Source organism: Hibiscus syriacus, unplaced genomic scaffold, assembly GCF_006381635.1.
Source record: "Hibiscus syriacus cultivar Baekdansim isolate YM2019G1 unplaced genomic scaffold, ASM638163v2 tig00110647_pilon, whole genome shotgun sequence".
NCBI lineage: Eukaryota > Viridiplantae > Streptophyta > Magnoliopsida > Malvales > Malvaceae > Hibiscus > Hibiscus syriacus.
The window spans coordinates 1,177,737-1,198,817 of record NW_024062811.1 but is presented as its reverse complement, the minus strand read 5'-3'; the positions used below and the strand labels follow the sequence as shown (position 1 = coordinate 1,198,817).

At 33.7% G+C, this 21,081-nt stretch overlaps 2 pseudogenes; one reads left to right on the top strand and one right to left on the bottom strand.

Annotated features, from left to right (window-relative positions):
* Positions 1–10,019: 10,019 nt before the first annotated feature.
* On the bottom strand, positions 10,020–13,189 carry LOC120137080 (annotated as a pseudogene).
* A 6,446-nt stretch (positions 13,190–19,635) lies between these two features.
* LOC120137068 lies at positions 19,636–20,616 on the top strand (annotated as a pseudogene).
* Positions 20,617–21,081: the final 465 nt, after the last annotated feature.

Below are 21,081 nucleotides of genomic sequence, written 5' to 3'. Positions count from 1 at the left end.
TTTGTCAATTTAAGAACATGATTTGGAAATTTTAAATCTTCAAAACCAGGAGGTTGTTCCACATACACTTCTACTTTTATAAAACCATTTAAAAATGCACTTTTAATATCCATTTGATATAATTTAAATTCATGAAAACATGCAAATGTTAATAACATTCTAATTGCTTCCATCCTAGCTACGGGAGCGTATGTTTCATCATAGTCTATGCCCTCTTCTTGAGTATACCCTTGAGCAACAAGTCTAGCCTTGTTTCTCACTATATTACCATTTTCATCAAGTTTATTCCTAAGTACCCATCTAGTACCTACAGTGGATTAATTACTAGGCCTTTCAACTAATGTTCATACTTTACTTCTCTCAAATTGATTTAACTCTTCTTGCATAGCCATAATCCAATGTTCATAATTTAATACTTATTTAATATTCTTAGGCTCTATGCATGAGATAAATGCAACATAATTACAAATATTTCTAAGAGAAGATCGAGTTGTTACCCCTTTGGATTGATCACCTATAATCTCACCATCCTTGACATAGTTGTATTCCCTTAGGTAAGATATTTCCCTTTCTTCAATCGTTAGATTCTCGAGAGGATCTTGAGTTTCCTCATCTATCGTTTCTTCTTTTGATGATGGTTCTCCAACGTCATGTCCAACGTCATTTATATTTATAATGCCTACATCATCATTCACACAAGAATCCTTCCTCGGAAGGGGATTATCATTGAAAACAACATGAATAGACTATTCTACAACTAAAGTTATTTTATTAAATACTCGATAAGCTTTAGAATTTAAGGAATAACCCAGAAAAATTCCTTCATCACTTTTAGCATCAAATTTGCCAAGGTTTTCTTTACCGTTGTTTAAAACAAAACATTTACATCCAAAAGGGTAAAAATATCTAATGTTAGGCTTTTAATTTTTGAAAATTTCATATGGATTTTTCTTTAAAATCGGCTTAATCATTACTTGATTTACAATATAACAAGCGGTATTTGTGGCTTTCGCCCAAAAATATTTTGGCAAATTGTTTTCACAAAGCATGGTTCTAGCCATTTCTTCTAAAGTTCGATTTTTCCTCTTAAGAACTTTATTTTGTTGAGGGGTTCTAGGAGCTGAAAATTATGGCTAATATCATTAGAATTACAAAACTCAATAAATCCAAGATTTTCAAATTCAGTGACATGATCACTCCGAACACTAGTTATAGAGTAACCTTTTTCATTTTGGATTATTTTTGAAAATGTGATAAAATGTTCTAATGCTTCATCTTTATTACTTAAAAATAGAACCCAAGTATATCTAGAATAGTCATCTACCAAGACAAATGCATATTTTGTCCACCCAAGCTAATAGTTCTAGTTGGCCCAAAAAGATCTATATGGATAAATTGTAATACTCTACTAGTTGATACATCATTAATGGATTTAAAAGAAACTCGCTTTTGTTTTCCTTTAGCACAAGCATCACAAATTTTATCATTATCAAATTTTAGTTTAGGCAACCCTCGAACTAAATCTCCTTGAATTAGCCGTTGCAAAACACTCATACTAGCATTTCCTAGTCTCCTGTTCCATAACCAACTATCATTCTCATCCTTAGAAACTAGGCATAAATTAGTCATATCAATAGAGACTAAATACACCATGTATATGTTTCCTATTCTATGACCAATAAGCACAATCCGATTTGATGCAATGTCAATGACTTTACAACCATTAATATCAAACATGACATTGAATCCCTTATCACACAATTGACTAATACTCAATAGATTATCCTTTAATCCATTCACATATAAAACATTATTAATTTGTATGGAAGAGGTATTACCTATAGTACATATACCTTCAATGTGACCTTTTGAATCATCGCCAAAAGTCACTTCTCCTCTATTTTTGGCGTTGAGCTCTATGAACCGACTTTTGTCTCTGGTCATATGTCTTGAGCATCCACTATCACGGTACAATGAGTTTGAATTTGTTTCCCATGACTTGTAGCAATGCTTCTTTTCCTACAAACATAGATTAATTTTTTATTTTTGGTACCCAAATTCTTTTGGGTTCATATTCATTAGTTTCCAAAATCCTAGTCCCCTTAGGTATCCATTTGTGTAGGATATCCTTATCTTTAGTAGTAATGAGTCCTTTAGGAACCTATATACTTCTAATGATTTTTTCTATTAGAGGTTCTTCGGGGACCTCTATGATTGTAGTTTTTAAAACTTTTTCTAACAAAGTTGGTTTTTGAATTTTTCCCCTTTTTTCAAAACGTTTTGTTCCAACTTTATTAAAAGAAGTTTTAAGATCATCAATTTTCTTTTGATGATCATCATTGACCTTTGAAAGTAAATTTTGCAAATCTAAATTTTTCTTTTCAAACTCTTTTAGTTTGATTTGCAAATCACTAATTTTACTTTCAAAATCATTGTTGGTTTTGGATATGAGCTTATTTTCATTTTTCAATTTTGAAATATCATTTTTATATTTTAAAAACAATTTCTTATAATCTGAAGCCAACCCATTATATTCCTCTAATAACTCATCATAATATAAATCATCTAATTCAAATGAGTTAGAGGTTACCTTAGAATCTTCCCCGAATGCCATCAAGCACAAGTTTGCTACTTCTTATTCCTCTTCATCGGAACCTTCTTCATCGCTCCATGTAGCCACATGAGCCTTGTGCTTATTCTTTGATTGACCCTTTCTCTTCAATTGTGATCAATCATATTTGGCATGCCCCGGCTTTTTGCATTCATAGCAAATGATAAGGTCCTTCTCTTTTGGTTCATTTTTTAGGCTTTCATTTCATTTGAATTTTCTTCCTCGGTAAGGTCTCATCATTTTTCTGAACCGTTTGGCAAACAATGTCATTTCCTCATAATAGCTTTGTGTTTGGCATGAGCCTCGATGATTGACGTCTTCTTGGATTACCACGATTTTAGAAGTGAGTAAACTAACTTCCTCACAAGCTTTTCGTTTAGAATGATCTCTCCATATTATTTGAGACTATTGACAATCGTTGAGAATCTATCCGTCATAGCTTTGATATCATCATTTGGTTTCATTCTGAAATTTTCATAGCTATGTGTTAGAAGACTAATTTTAGATTCTTTTACGTCGTCGGTGCCTTCATGAGTGACTTGTAGTTTATCACATATTTCTTTGGCGGTTGTACAAGATGAAACTATTCCATATTCATCTGGTCCAAGAGCACAAAATATGATATGGATGGCTTTGGAGTTGAGCTGGAGCATTCTTGTCTCTCCTTCACTCCACAATCTTAGATGAGTGAGAGGCTTGATATAACCATCTTCTACAACATTCCATGCTCCCATGTCACTTGCTTAAATGAAATACATCATCCTATTCTTCCAATAGGCATAGTTAGCTCCATTGAAGAAAGGAGGCTTGTTGACGGGCATCGAATCAAGACCGGAGTCTACATTTGAAGTAGAGGCCATTGCTGACTTGATAATCGATGTAACTCTTCCCGAATCGACTCAAGAGGCGATTAAACCTTCAAATGAGTGAGGCTCTGATACTAATTGTTGAGTTAATCGATCGATTGAATTGGCCAAGAGGGGTGTGAATTGGCAATTAAAATTTTGGTGGAAGCTTTTGCAGAAAATTGAAAAGATTTGCACATCGATTTAGAGTGGTTCGACTTTCTCAACCAAAGTCTACGTCCACTACCCTAGCTATCCACACTAAGGATTTTCCAACAAATTCACTAATTTGTTCTTTCTTTTGAGGCCAAAGAGATAACCTTACAACTTCCTCAAGAATATACTCCAATTCTTGAGAACACTCTTTCTCAAAGAGAAGATTACAAATTTGCAAACTTACAAGGAAATCCTCACAAGGTAGATTGTTTTCACAATTCTAGAACAAAGAAAAGAACACTCAAAAATGAAAACAATTGAGTACAAGTAGTGTTCTTGAAAGCAAAATGAATATTGAATGAAAAATAGGCTTGAAATGCTCAAACTTAAAGTTTGATGCTTTCACTTTGATTCTCTCTTGATTCTTGTTTCTTGTGTTTTCTTGTTGTTGATCAATGGCTTCTAAGCTTGTTTTAATACTCCTTCAAATGATTCTGAACGTTAGGGATGATTAATGGAGTCAATAGAGCTGTTTAAGTGTGAAAACAATTAATTAAATCAGTTGGGAGCGTTAGTGCATCGATTCATACCCAAGGTGCATCGGTGCATCAAGTGTAAAATTCAAATATTTTGACCGTTGGACCCTTAGTGCATTGGTGCACGAAGAGTGCATCGATGCATAAAATGCATTCGATGTTTCAAAATAGTCTGAGTGCATCGATGCATGGCTGGTGCATCGATGTATCAAATGCATTCGATGTTTTCATAAAACTCTGAGTGAATCGATGCATAGTATGTGCATCGATGCATGAAATGTATTCGATGTTCAGTTTATTCCATGGTACATCGGTGCATCACTTTGAAAAATTTATTTTAGGCTTGATTTTGGTTCAAAAATACTTTGTGAAAATTGTTTCAAATATATATTAAGTATAAAACACAATTTTACACATTTAGTAAGGTTTGAAATTGATCTTTGAAGACTTGGAGTAATAATTTGATATTCGAGTAATTAAATCGAATATACTTAGAAAATCATTTGTAAAATCTTAAAATTCATTTATACTTAATTTGTTATATCGAAACATCAAAATGTTTTCAACAAAGTTAGTATTTTTCGTGCTTAAAACATGGCATTTACAGGCATGTGTATCGGTACCAAAAGAATAGTACTGATATTGTTCTTCAGATTAAGTGAAAAAATGGATTTTGTGAAGGAAGTATTTGTACTAATTCATAGAGTATCGATACCATGGGTAAGGTATCGATACCATGGGTAAGGTATCGATACTCCCCATAGAAGTATCAATACCTAGGTATTTTTCAGAACATCGAAGCCAAATTTGATACTGATAATCAGAAAGTATCGATATCAGTATTGATCTCCTCAATAGAGGTATCGATGCTCAGATATTTTTTCGAACATCGAATCCAAACTTGGTATCGATACTCAGGAAAGTATCTATATCATAGACTAGGAGTATTGATACTCAACCCAGAGTAGCAATACCAAACCTTGTTCTAAACCTAAAATTTAGTCATTCGTATCGATACCCAGATACCCATATCGATACCCAAAGGTCAGTATTGGTACTTAGGGCCCACATATAGTTTTTAGGAAGATATTCCAAAAGTTTAAAGGTGTAGAATTTAAGGATCTCATAATACCATAATACTATGAAATAAAACTACAAGTGAGAACAAAAATTAAACTTAGAACAGTTAGAAACAATAACAGCTAGGATGACATAAAACTAGTCTTGTTTGTCACTCGGGACACAGTCGGGACACTTGAGTCTCTTTAGTAGAATATGACAGTCAGTGCCAAGGCACTTAACCGCCAGTTGGGCGTAGATGCCCTAAGACTCAATGGAGTAAGTTGTTCGAGTGTACGTTTCCAATGTAGTTCCGAATCTCACCCTAGAATACCCGAGGGTATTCAAACATGCTAGAAGGATGTGCGAGCTCTGAGATGTAGAACATGTACCCACAGTATGCATATATTGTGACTAGCATATAATTTCAAGTATAATGGTAAATCAAGATATATGTTTCATCAACATAATATTGTTAGACAATTGATCTTAAATGGAGTTATCTTTATTAATTTTGTAAGATCAAATGATAACATCGTGGATCCACTAACCAAAGAGTTAAATCGAGATCAAGTTCAGAAAGCATATAAAAGAATGAGACTAAATCCCATGACATTTAAAGGTTTTATGTGAAGGAAAACTCTACATGTTGACTGAAGATCTCAATATCTAAGTTTAAAGGGATAATATAATTGCATAAAATGTGTACAGTTACTTTGGTGTTCTTTCATCCCAAGTTCGTTCATATGATGTAAACAGTGATCAAATTGGTATAGGCTAAGCGAATCTTTTAATGACCATTTTGTGCTTCGGCGAGCCGAGCAACATAAGTCATTTATGTGAGAATGAAGTGAGGTCGCTTCAAGGAGACTATCGGACATGGTTCTTTCAAACTCATACAGAACCAAGTGATGTTAATGGATTTAAAGACATACCCATGAGAACTAAATTATTGTCAGAAGGGTAATTGTGTGAAGTATGTCATCATTTACACAAACAACAAAATAGTTCAATGACACGCGTCTACTATTTAGATAGTAAAGTAAATATACTGTCACAATGGAAGGTTTAAAGAATGACACCTACCTATCATATGCAACTTTCGATCGTAGAGGCTATCACCACACTGTGTTAAAATGTTTTTGATAAAATCATCAATTTCATTCATGTAGGGGATTGTTGAAAAAGAGGGTGAATTTCATTGATGAATTTAATATTTATATTAAATTCATATTCCTTTTTAATTTTAAAAATAAAAAACATTATTTAATTTTAATATTAGTAGGATATTTATTCTTTTGAATATTAAAATCAAAAAGATATTTATTATCTATTTAATTTTGAATATTAAAAGATAATTATATCTTTTTTAAATATTTTATATTAAAATAATATCTATTTAAGTATGAATAGTAAAATGAGTTTATATCTTTTGAATATTTCAAATTAAAAGATATTATTATCTATTTAAATTTTAATATTAAAAGATATCTGTTTGGAGTAAAACTCTCTTGAAAATTCTCTATAAATAATGAGCTAACTTGCTAGGTTTTTCATATTAGGCAAAGGCAAGAAATAATTTTTGATCTCGAAAGTTTGTGCTACTATTTGTTGATCATTAAGTTGTTGTATCATGCGAGACAAATGACCAAAAGATCTCGAGCAACATGCCACAATTGTTTCTGATCACAAGATCAAAATAAAAAGAGTATTTTTCTTTCTATTTTTTATTTTTAAAGTAATTTAATTTCTTTTATTTTATTTTCTCAAGTTCGATTTCATCTCATATTCAATTTCGTCTCATATTATTACTTTAAATAACATATACATGCATGGACCAGGACAGGTCAATGGAAATTAAGAGTGTAAAGAGAAACGACACTATGATAGCAGATGGGCTCGCCAATAAGCGTGATCCCTCTCAGGGTTTGCATGAACTGGTAGAGGCTCTTGAAGTTGTGAGACTGATTTATGCAATGAGGAATTAACATAGGTCAAAATGCCTTTCCCCCTGTAAACAAAAAATAAATAAAAATTTAAAATAAAAATTAAATTCATTATGTACGAAGCTGTTGCTAAATTACGTATTGGACATTGAAAACTAGATTTATCTTGCACTTTGGCTTCTTCAGTAATCGTTATATGATTATGTATCTTCGTTTTCCACTTACTTTTTAGACAAAGACAATGACATTTCAGCACAAATTATTTTCAAACAAATACTCATAATTTTTGTCGGTGTCTCACTAGGAGTGGCTTGAACTGAAAATAGCCGTAACAGTGGTAACATGCAAAACGACCAACAGTAAGTTGAAGGGGTGTTAGAGTTGGTATTCTAATGCCCTTCCATGCTTAAGTGAGGAAATGTATTTTTTGAAGAAAATGAGGAAATAACTAAAATAAAGTTTTTGTTAACCGACAATTTTGTTTAACCAAAATTGACCTGATCGAGCCCAGGGATAGAGCTAGGATTAGATATTGGAATGGGTCAAAATATTGAACTTTTTAAGAAAAATACAATAGCTTATTAGGTATTTAAACTTAAAATGTAGAAGACAATGTCTAATTTGTTTACTATTTAAACTTACAATGACCTATATTGTTATTAGACAAAAAATGAGAACATTGGAGTATGCTTCTTTAGTTCTTAATCTTGAGGTCGTGGGATCGAGTCCTACGGAGGGCATTTCATAATTCGGAGGTCTCTTACGGAAGCTGCTCTCAACCTGGTGTTGGGGGTAGCCTACTATCTTACCTCCCCCTTACCCCATACATATGGGAAAAAGGGACAACCATTTTTAATTTAAATACTTATTTTTAAATGAACTAAAATATTATAAGATAAAAATCTATCGAATATAAAAAATTTATAGGTCAAGCCCTTTGGGTCCCAACAAAGCTCTGCCCTGGTCGAGCCCTTGTCTACTAGTTTTAAGTTTATAATTCTGTTTTTTAACCAAAAAATTTTTTTTATCAATTTCATCATCTCCTTCGTCAAAATTAATATTATCATTAATTTTTAGTCATCATTGTTTCAATTTAGATTTTAAAACCTTTGCAGAATAACATATTATGAAACTAGTCTCATTAAACAACCATTAGAGGAGATCAAAGTAATAAAACATTTGACCGTTAGATGAATTTTTCGATTTTGAGTGAATTTATTGAAAAACTCATTTGATAAAAAGAAATAAAAATAAACTTCAAACATTTTTATACCAATCTTGTCACAAATAGCAACAAGTGATTAACGGTGATCAACCAATAGTAACTATCGAATTGTTTATAGGGACCATAATGATACTTAAACTAATATCAAGTGCCTAAAATGGTGTGTTAAAGGTTAATTATAAAATTAATAAAAAAACCTAAAGTTTATAAGAAAAAAATCAGGCCGTATTTGAGCCTAGACAGAAGACGCATTTGCCCATGGTCCTCTCCTGTTCATGTCCCAAAATTATAAAGTTAACGTATAATTAAAAAAAGTAAAGTTAACGTATAATTAAAAAAAGTAAATTATCTATTTAGTTATTTATCTTTTATTTTACTTCTATTTTTATCGTTAGTTTATTATTATTTTTAATTATACTTAATGTTATATTTTATTTCTTTTCAGTTACTCACCATTAAAAAATTAACGGGATGATAATGTGATATTTTTAAATTATTTTTTTTACTTTTCATTTAGTTATTTATTATAAGAGGAAGAATGTTGAAATCTCACTTGAGCTCTCTTAAAAGATGTTCATATTTGTTTTGTGTGAGTAGTTGGATGTCTAATAAAATTTGTTAAGGTTTTCTATTCAAAATTTGATGTATTTATTAAATAGTTTATTAAATGTAATCAATAAAATTTACAAGTATTTTTATTTTTTGCTTTCTCTTACAAATTATTTTTTCAATATTCATTTTTAAAGGTCTAATTTATATATGGGTTAATTACATGATTGATCACTTATGTTGTGTTTTATCCACTTATCCTCGTTGATTTTAAAAAACATAATATATAGTCACTTTCTTTTTTTTATTTAATTAAATATGGTCACTTTCGATTTTATTTAATTAAGATATGGTTACCACGGGTTAACTGTCGTTAACAGTTAACAGGTTAGGTGACGTGATATTTTGGTATAATTACACATTTGATACATGTTACTTAAATATTTTCTCAATTTAGTCATACTTTTAATAAATTAAAATAAATTTAATCCTCTAACCGAATGATTCCACTGGTGCTACGTGTCGTGCCTAATGCCATCATTTGATTGGAGGACAAACTTCAAAATATTTTAACATAAAAAATATATTTTTAAATTAAGTTAATAATAAATATATTAACTTAAATTAAATATATTAAATTAAAATAAAGTTAGTCCTCCAACTAAATAGTGACACGTGGTACCAGTAACACGTAACATCATTCGATTGTAGGATTAAATTTATTTTAATTTATTAAAAGTAAGACTAAATTGAGAAAATGTGTAAATAAAAGAATCAAATGTGTAATTATATCAAAAATATTTAACAACAATTAACTCTTGGTGACAACATCTTAGTTAAATAAAAACAAAATTGACCATGTATTATTTTTTTGAAATCAATGAGAAAAAATGATAATTTATCACTAATGTAATTAACCGTTTTTGTATCAGTCTCGTACCACTAAAATCTTAAATACATTTATGAATATAACTACTTCGTCATTCTATTAATAATTTAATGGTGTATTCATATTAAAACCATAAACAATGTGAAGCCTTAAATTAATACAAACTCTAAATTTAATGATATTTGGATTGGATTACACTAATATTTATACAAGAAATCTGGGGAGCCCTAGTTTATAACCATATCGTTGAACATGCTCCTGGACTTTCTGCCTATATTCCCTAAAGCTAAACTTGGTGTAAACCGAGGGCCGACTGCAACTCTCTATCACGGTCTCATACGATGGACAAAGGAAATATGCAACCGAAAACCTTTCTTTGGTTGGATGCGTCACCACACAATGTTCAACACTATTATAAAAATAATTGCTCCAAGCCTGCATAAATATCAATCAATTAATATCCAATCGGTAGCTCTTCAACATGAGAAAGGTTTTGGAAGAGGTAAAGAAGTTTATATGAGATCAATCACCTGAAACAAATCTCCAATGTTGATGATTAAAGCTTTGAGATTGGGTTTAACAGCAATCCGTTTTCCATCTTTTACTAAATGCAATCCTCCAACTTCACCTTGATTCAATATGGTGAGGAACTCGCTGTCGGTGTGTGGCATTAGACCATAAATGTCCGAAGGAATGGGGCTGGGCGGGTATCTGTTCAGCCGGAGATAGCAAGTGCTTGGCAAACAACTTTCCAGGAAAAAAAAGTCGATTTGTGACCTAATTTCTCTGCCAAAATTTCAGCTAGTTTCTTAGCAAGACTGGCAGCCTTTGTAGCAAACGGTTCCAATGATGAGCTGGTTAACACATACCCAGATGGTTATTGGTTGACATATATATAGTTTGTTTGAAGAAATGAACATAGAAAAAGAATCTCCCAACTATGAAGTAGGTCCAATCACATAGTAGGAGAGTAGCAGCGATATAAGGGAAAGTGTCAGCTGCCTTAATATACGGTTAAGGAAATGTCTTACCGGTTTTGTTATTATTTTTTTAATAAAACCAGTAAAAAATTACCGGAAACATTATTATTTCTACCGGTTTTGTTATTATTGGGCATTTTACCGGTTTTGTAACATATCTGGTAAAACACTACCGGTTTTGTTATTTTTTCTACCGATTTTGTTATTATTGGGCATTTTACCGGAAATGTTAAAAAACATTAATGTTTTAAGTAGAAATAATAATGTTTTAGGTATTTTTTTACCGGTTTTTTTAAAAGAATAATAACAAAATCGATAATATATTTTTATAACCGTATATTAAGACTGTCGCACGATAAAATTTCTCGCCATATAAAATATTCATCAAGAAAAACGATTGGAATATTTAACTGAGTTTCCAGCCCGTCTAAATAAACAATTCCGATCTTTGACGTCAGGAGGGAACTTGCCTACGCGGGCTTATGCAAGTTGGTCTTCATAGATAAAAACGAGAGGAAACATGCATGGAATTGCAAAATGTAAAATAATGTCTGAGGACGGACTCGAACCGCAGATCTCTAGTGTGTGAGACTAGCGTGATAACCATATAAACCACCTAGACTCTATGTTATTATTAATTAATTAAATGTAATAAAGCAATGAAATGAAAAGAAACGACATTTTGTTGCTTTGAGGTATGTATTATTACCTTTACGGATGAAATGGACTACAAAAAACAAAGGAAAAGAAACGAACTTTTTGGGTATCTTAGAATTTTATTTTCATATGATGTAATATTATAATTTTTAATTTTCCGCTTGACATTAAATTTATTTAAATTTTAAATAAAAACTTGTAATAAGTATATTCTGATGTTTTGTGTATTTATTATATTTTTTTATTATCTTAAAATAATGCTTATATTATATCGCAATTTATATTTTATATAATTTGATATTATCATAATTTCATATGATTTATATTTTTTTCTGCAAATGATTGATTTAACACTCTTTCAGTACTGATAATACTCTCTTTTTTTTAAATTGAATATCCAAATCACTATTTTAAAATAATATAATATATCTCTTTCTAAAATAAAAATATGTTTGCAGCATCACTGAAATATTTATTCTAGCCAACCTTCTAATTTTTAAATACCATTTTTATAATATTGTTCGACTCAAATAATAGTAAAGTATCAACATATTCAAATGTTAAGTTTTATTTAATACATCTTATTAGTGAAAATTTAAAATAATAAAAACTTATCATATCTAATCACATATTACTTGGACAAACATCAAAGATCAAACTTATCACTCTCTCGTGTCATAATTAACAACACAGTAATCTCTAACCTATAAGCTCTGCTAATCAAGTTTTAAGCCTGAGTTTTATTAAGAGATCATTCTACAATTGAAAACACATTATATATATACATACTGACTACTTGACTATTAATTCTCATAAGCATATATAGCTTCACGTTTGTATACTCAAGTAATTGTTTAAAATATGTTATTCCTGATTTTTTTTTAAAAAAATTTCTTAGGTTTAATTATAAATACATACTATACAATCTTAACTCCTAAGCTTTAAACACAATTAAGTTTTTTTTTAAAGTTTATTAATATAATGGGAATTGCCGAATTGGAGACCAGAGAAAGATTATGAATTTCTTGGGGGGGGAACAGAAAAAAATGTATAGATTTGAGCCTCTTACAACAAGAAAACCTATAATATATACGTGTGTGTAGATAAGCTTAAATTACGTGTATTTATACGATATACAAATTATACTAGTAGAAAAAAATAGAAAGCCTGACCGTGTTAACTTTGTTTTGTTATTAATTTCATATAATTATAATATAGTATTTATTTGAAATATTTTATTTAATAGTGAATATTTAAACATTCTTATAGATATTATATTCGAATCCGAAATCTCTAACGATAAATACTATCTCCTTAACTTCTAAGTTTATTTGATTCTTACCTTAATCGTGTTAACTTAAAATTATATATATATATATATATATATATATATATATATATATATATATATATATATATATATATATATATATATATATATATTAAGAATGTTATTGTTGGTGATCTTTAATCAAACAATTATCACTAATATTATAATATAATTCTTATCATATTTTTTTTTTGAATTTACTCTTTATTCCAAAAAATAATTAGAAAACCTACCTTGGGATATCGGTCATGGGGATGCGGAAAGCTTCAGACCATGATAATTGGCTTAGCGAAGTAGCTGTGGGAGTGCCCCAACGGTAAGTACCAGCGGAGAAATTCAGGAACTTGTCTTGTCTGCACTTGTTCCGGAAAGGTTGCTTGAACACTCACTTGTTCCTCTCTAAACTTCTCCAATAACTCCATCCGTATCCCGTGGTTTATGACTTGAAAAAAAAAACCCATTCATGTGCTGCCCTGCCTATTGTTGAAAAATCCAAAGAAACTTTCGGTTAAAAATTATAAAAAAAAAGAATAAAATATATTAAAATTGTCAAACAATTTTAAGGACACCGAAAGTTTGTTTGTTTTTAGTTGAATTTTGTGTAATGGGAAAAAATTCATTTTAGTCACTAAGCTTTAGGGTATTTACAAATTAGTCCTTAGGCTTCAACTATAAATACCCTAGCTCATTTAGCTTCAAAACCATCCCAAAGCATTCTAGCTTTCTTCCAATTCTAAAGAGAATTTAGAGAGTTTCTTAGAGTTGTTTTCTCCTTTTTATCAAGAGAGAATTGTCATTGTTTTCTCCTTGGTAGATCGAGAGAAGTTGTAATTCCTATTTTTCTCATAGTGAAATTCTTCTACCGTTGCCCGTGTTTTTTACTCTATATTATTTAGGGGTTTTCCACGTAAATTTTGTGTTTCTTTTATCTTCAATTTTTATTTTCTCAAATTATCAGTTGCGTTTTTGTTGTATCCGATAGCCGTCTTCCGTAACAATTGGTATCCGAGCCAGATTTGAGTGTGTAATATCTGCTTATTGTCTTTGTGGTTGCCACCAAAAGGTGGATCCTCCAACATAAGAAAGTAAGAAGGTATTACCCATTCTTTGAAGGTTCCAGAGAACTATTCACGATAGTGAAATAGTGGGAGCTATCCGTAAAAGAAGCTATGGCAACGAAATTTGATATTGAAAAATTCAATGGGAGAAATTTCTCATTGTGGAAATTAAAGATGAAGGCCATCCTGAGGAAAGACGGGTGTCTAGCGGCTATCAGTGAAAGGCCGGTGGATTTCACAGATGACAACAAATGGAACGAGATGGACGGGAATGCTATGGCAAACTTTCATCTAGCATTAGCAGATGAAGTATTGTCAAGCATCGAGGAGAAGAAGACAGCTAAGGAGATATGTGATCATCTCACCAAACTGTACGAGGCCACATCACTGCATAATAAAATTTTCCTTAAGAGGAAATTGTACACTCTCCGTATACTAGAATCTACTTTAGTGACGAAGCACTTAAACACACTGAACACTTTATTTTCTCAGCTTACATCTTTAAGAAGTACAATAGGAGAACAAGAACGTGATGAACTTCTACTTCAAAGTCTATCGGATTCATATGATCAACTCATCATCAATTTGACAAACAGTAATGTCACCAGTCTAGTCTTCGATAACGTTGCAGCTGCTGTTCTACAAGAAGAAAATCAGCGCAAGAACAAGGAAGACAGACAAGTAAATCTGCAACAAGTAGAAGCGTTGACAACGACGAGAGGGAGATCATCAGAACGTGGCCAAAGCAGTAGTCATAAACATGGTAGATCGAAGTGGATGAGCAAGAAGAATTTAAAGTGCTACAACTGTGGAAAGAAGGGTCACTTGAAAAAGGATTGTTGGAGCCAAAATAAAAACTCCAATCCACAAGGCAATACCACAAACATTTCAGATGATTGAGATGATATATGCTGTGAAGAGTCAACCACCGTGGAAGGCAGAAAAAGATTTGCATATATATGGCTCATTGATTCAGGAGCAACAAATCACATGACCTCAAGAAGAGAATGGTTACATCATTATGAACCTGTCTCAGGAGGATCTATGTATAGTTGTAATGATCATGCCTTAGAGATCGTTGGCGTGAGAACCATCAAATTGAAGATGTATGATGGAACAATTAAAGTTGTTCGAGATGTACGGCACGTGAAAGGCCTGAAGAAAAATTTATTATCTTACGGATTGTTGGATAATAATACAAGCAAGATTGAAACACGGAAAGGAATCATGAATGTGTTCCGTGGAGTGCTTGTGGTGCTGAAAGGTGAGAAGATAGCAGCAATTGTACATGCTGAAGGGAGAGACTTTGCTAGAAGCAGAAGCCTCTGTTGCCTCATGTAGTTCATATTCTGCAATGCTATGGCATCAGAAACTTGGACACATGTCAGAACAAGGAATAAAAGTCCTTGTGGATCAAAAGCTACTTCCAGGCTTAACAAATGTATCACTTCCTTTGTGTGAGCATTGCATAACAAGTAAGCAGCACCAGTTGAAATTCAACACATCAAATTCTAGAGGTAAAGGTGTTCTAGAATTGGTTCACTCTGACGTATGGAAAGCACCAGTTACATCCCTAGGCGGAGCAAAATACTTTGTCTCATTTATTGATGACTACTCCAGGAGATGTTGGGTGTACCCTATTAAGAAGAAGTCAGATGTGTTTTCAACTTTCAAAAACTTCAAAGCTCGGGTGGAACTTGATTCTGGAAATAAGATCAAGTGTTTCAGAACAGATAATGGAGGAGAATACACAAGTGAAGAATTTGATGACTTTTGCAGGAAAGAAGGCATCAAAAGACAGTTCACAATGGCGAACACTCCTCAACAAAATGGAGTGGCGGAGCGGATGAACAAAACCTTGTTAGAAAGAACAAGAGCAATGTTGAGGGATGCAGGCCTAGAAAAATCATTCTGGGTAGAAGCAGTCAATACTGCCTATTATTTGGTGAATCGAGCTCCATCAACTGCAATAGAGCTAAAGACACCAATGGAGATGTGGACTGGAAAACCAGCTGATTATTCAAACCTCCATGTATTTGGAAGTATTGTGTATGTGATGTACAACTCCCAAAAAATCTCAAAACTGGATCCAAAATCCAGGAAATGCAAATTCTTGGGGTATGCTGATGGAGTCAAGGGGTATCGCTTGTGGGATCCCACTGACTGCAAAGTGGTCATCAGTAGGGATGTTATTTTTGTAGAAGATAAACTACAAAGAAAAGAAGACGATGATAGCGCAGAAAAGTCAGAGACTACACAAATATATGTGGAAAAGGAGGTTGAACAAGGAGATTCTTCTGAAGCAGAACCAGCACATGATGAACAAGAACTAGAGAGTTCTAAAGCACCAACAACTCGTCAATCAGATCGTGTGAGAAGACGTCCCAATTGGAACTCAAATTATGTTATAGAAGGTAATATTGCATACTGCCTTTTAATAGAGGACGGTGATCCATCAACATACCAGGAGGCAATAAATAGCTCAGATGTTTCACTGTGGATGATGGCGATGCAAGAAGAAATTGAAGCCCTTCATAAAAATAATACATGGGACCTTGTGCCACTACCACAAGGAAGGAAGCCAATTGGTAACAAATGGGTCTTCAAAATCAAGCGAAATTGTGATGATCAAGTTGAGAGGTATCGTGCAAGACTGGTGGTCAAATGATATGATCAAAAAGAAGGTATTGATTTTAATGAAATATTTTCTCCTGTGGTTCGACTAACAACAGTTCGAGTAGTTTTGGTAATATGTGCTACATTGGACTTACATCTAGAGCAGCTAGATGTTAAAACAACTTTTCTTCATGGAAATCTTGTAGAAGAAATTTATATGCTCCAGCCTGAAGGTTTTGAAGAAAAAGAAAAGAAAAACTTGGTTTGCAGGTTGAACAAATCTCTGTACCGTCTAAAGAAGGCTCCGAGGTGTTGATATAAGAGATTTGATTCTTTCATTATGTGTCTTGGATACAAAAGACTTAATGCAGACCCTTGAGCTTATTTCAAGAGGTCTGGTGATAACGATTTTGTTATTTTGCTGTTGTATGTGGATGACATGTTGGTTGCAGGACCTAACAAAGATCATATTGAAGAATTGAATGCACAACTGGCTAGGGAATTTGAAATGAAGGACTTGGGATCAGCAAGCAAGATTCTAGGGATGCAAATTCACCGAGACATAAGTAATAAGAAGATTTGGCTTTCACAAAAGAATTACTTGAAGAAGATCTTGTCACGATTCAACATGCAAGATTGTAAGCCAATTTCTACCCCTCTTCCTATTAACTTCAAATTATCCTCCAGTATGAGTCCTAGCAGTGAAAAAGAGATGATGACGATGTCTCGAGTACCGTATGCATCAGCAGTAGGAAGTTTAATGTTCACTATGATATGCACAAGACCAGACATTGCACAAGCAGTGGGAGTGGTTAGTCGGTACATGGTGAATCCAGGCAAAGAGCATTGGAATACAGTAAAGATGATCCTGAGATACATCAAAGGGACCTCAAATGTTGCATTATGTTACAGAGGATCAAACTTACTAATCAATGGGTATGTAGATTCTAACTATGCAGGGGATTTTGATAAAAGCAAATCTACTACAGGATATGTGTTCAAAGTTGTTGGTGGAGTTGTAAGCTGGGTTTCAAAATTGCAGTCAGTTGTGGCTACATCCATAACAGAGGTATAATATGTAGCAGCTACACAAGCCAGTAAAGAAGTAATATGGTTGAAGATGTTATTGGAGGAGCTTGGGCACAATCAAGAGTATGTCTCTCTGTTTTGTGACAGTCAAAGTGCCTTGCATTTAGCAAGGAATCCAGCATTTCATTCAAGGACAAAACACATACGAGTTCAGTACCATTTCATTCGTGAAAAAGTGGAAGAAGGGACGGTAGATATGTAGAAGATCCATACCAAAGATAACATAGCAGATTTCATGACGAAGGCGATCAATGCTGATAAATTTACTTAGTGTCGATCTTCTTGTGGCATGTCAGAGACGTAAGTAACATGATGGTACAAGATATAAAGAATGGTGTGAAGATATGATTGTTTCAATCAAATCTTCAAGTGGGAGATTATTGAAAAATCCAAAGAAACTTTCGGTGGAAAGTTATAAAAAAAAAGAATAAAATATATTAAAATTGTCAAACAATTTTAAGGGCACCGAAAGTTTGTTTGTTTTTAGTTGAATTTTGTGTAATGGGAAAAATTCATTTTAGTCACTAAACTTTAGGGTATTTACAAATTAGTCCTTAGGCTTCAACTATAAGTACCCTAGCTCATTTAGTTTCAAAACCATCCCAAAGCATTCTAGCTTTCTTCCAATACTAGAGAGAATTTAGAGAGTTTCTTGAGAGTTGTTTTCTTCTTTTTATCAAGAGAGAATTGTCATTGTTTTCTCCTTGGTATATCGAGAGAAGTTGTAATTCCTATTTTTCTCATAGTGAAACTCTTCTACCGTTGCCCGTGGTTTTTACCCTATATTATTTAGGGGTTTTTCATGTAAATTTTGTGTCTCTTTTATCTTCAATTTTTATTTTCTTAAATTATCAGTTGCGTTTTTGTTGTATCCGATAGCCGTCTTCCGCAACACCTATCTCTTCCTTGCACTTTCCCTTCTCCATGTCGTTCAGGAATAAACGACTGAGATCAATCAAGGGGAGCTCGTGTTCCTCTACCGTGACAAGGCGGCGATCGTTGTTCGCAGAGATGCTGTTGGAGGGTCTGGAACCATGTCTAGAGGCTGATGGAAGAGAAAAACAACGTTAAAAATGGCTAATTATAAGCGGTTTTTAGGGAAATGAAGGAGAATGGAGACATATGAGGGATTGAGACGAAGAACATTCTCCATGTTTGGGATCAATGAAAAAGTTACGATTGCATGTCTTTTTTAGTACACTCTAAAATTTGAGCTCATATATCTGTATTTACTATTCCAACTTGTCAAGTGAGATCATTTTGGTTAAAAAAAAAAAAGGAACGGATGATTATCTCTGGAGAATGTGATGCTGATGGGTGGTGGGGCGGGCCTAGCAGGTTTTGTTGGAATCCTCGTCGCTTCCCTTCCCTCTTTTGTCCCATTCTCATTATTCGTATCGATTGACAGAAATCTTTCTATGTATGAGTATTCATTAGACTGCCCCCAATCATTAATACATTCGGCCTTTTCAACTTTAATATCTAACAGCTTTGGATCCAAGACCATGTCTTCGGGTTAGTCTTTTAGCACAGTGGCATTCCCCCCTGCCCACCTCGGGTGGCCGGTGGGGTCTTCCTCCTTTACTACAGTAAATTTTCGTTTGGGAGTGCCCCTGGCGGCTGTGGTCGCACCAAGCATAGTTTTTGGGATGACAGATGCATCGTACGCCATTTATGTAACCTAGATTATGGAAGAAAGTTTTAAGAAATGGAGATGCTGATTGTTAAGGATGTCTTACCAAATGAAAGGGCTTATTATGAGCTGATGGACACATTTGTATGTCTACTACTAGATTGGTTTTGCTGGAGCAGCTTCGAAGAGTAAAACTCATTATCAACCGTTTGGATCAGAAAAGATAACAACATCCCAACCATTAAATTCAAGCGATTTTGAAAGTACTACGTAGCATGCTTTGTAGGCCCTGCCAGAGTCAAAGATCTCTCTACCCGTATAAAACGGTGTCGTGGGCATGGAATCCGATGCCAATTCCATCATCCATGTCTTCTCTTCACATCCAGTCTGCATGTTAAACAAAACTGATCTGTGGTAAACACAAACAAACCCAAAAGGAAACAGAAGAGAGTGAAAATGGCGACGAATTTCTTCATACTCTTGATCATTACCCTTTCTCCCTTGCATGTAATTTCGACAGCTGAACTGGAATCGCGGCCAGTAGCCGATCTCCTAACCTTACAGTCCGACTCAAAATCGGGAGTGATCCACTTGGACGATCGAACCGTATCCAAATTCCTAACCAATCCCCAAACCCCTCGCCCTTATTCACTTCTCATCTTCTTCGACGCCACTCATTTCCACGAAAAACCTGAACGCCTCTTCTTTCATCACCAACCACAACAGCTCCAACGCTCTTTTTCTGCAATATTGAGTTCCGCGAATCCCAATCTTCCTTCCAGCTTTTCGGCATCAACTCCCTTCCCCACATCCGCCTCGTCGGCCCCACAGCGAAGTCCCTGCAAGATGACTCAGAAGAAATGGACCAAGCCAGGTTCTCTTTCTCCCGATTGACCGAGTAAATGACCGAGTTCGTCGAGTCCACAACTAAACTCACAGCGGGTCCAATCCGTCGTCCTCCCTTCCTTTCTAAAATGCAACTGGGTCTCTACGCTGTCATTTTGTCAGTTTGGTCCCCCTTCGTTGTCAAAAAGATCTTCGCAGGCGAAACCCTCTACACGATCCCAAAATTTGGCTTCCGGTGGCGTCTTCGTTTACTTCTTCAGCGTTTCGGGTGCAATGCATAACAAAATAAGGAAAATGCCCATGTTTTTGGTGGACCAGAACGATCCAACCAAATTGGTCTTCTTTTACCAAGGATCAGGGATGCAGCTTGGTGCGGAAGGGTTCGCGGTTGGTTTTCTTTATACAGTTGTGGGGTTACTGCTAGCATTAGTGACCCATGCCCTTGTTTATGTTAAGGATGCGGCGGCCAAGCGCATGGTGATGTTTTTTGCTCTTTTCGTTTCCTTCTGGGCAGTGAAGAAAGTGATTTTCTTGGACAATTGGAAGACAGGGTATGGCATTCATGGTTTCTGGCCTTCCAATTGGAATTAAAGATGTAATCTTTTTTTCTTTCTCGGCTACCATGAAGTGAATGATGTTTTTTTTTTTTTTCTCAACATGAAGATTTTATTTGAGAAATCGATATGAATTATAGATACTTGAATGCATAGCTTACAGGAAATGCTGGGCTTATAGAATTAATTTGTTTACAAGTTGACATCTTCGCTTTAAAGAATCTTTTTTCTTTCTCGGCTACCATGAGGTGAATTATGTTTTTTTTTTTTTCTCAACATGAAGATTTTATTTGAGAAATCGATATGAATTATAGATACTTGAATGCATAGCTTTACAGGAAATGCTGGGCTTATAGAATATTAATTTGTTACAAGTTGACATCTTCGCTTTAAAATAAAATTTATGTAAGCTTTCAGACTCTGATAGCTTCTTTACACCTTATTTCAGTCTCTCAGTTTATGAATGATAGCCATTTACCTTGATAAATTGCAGACTTGAATT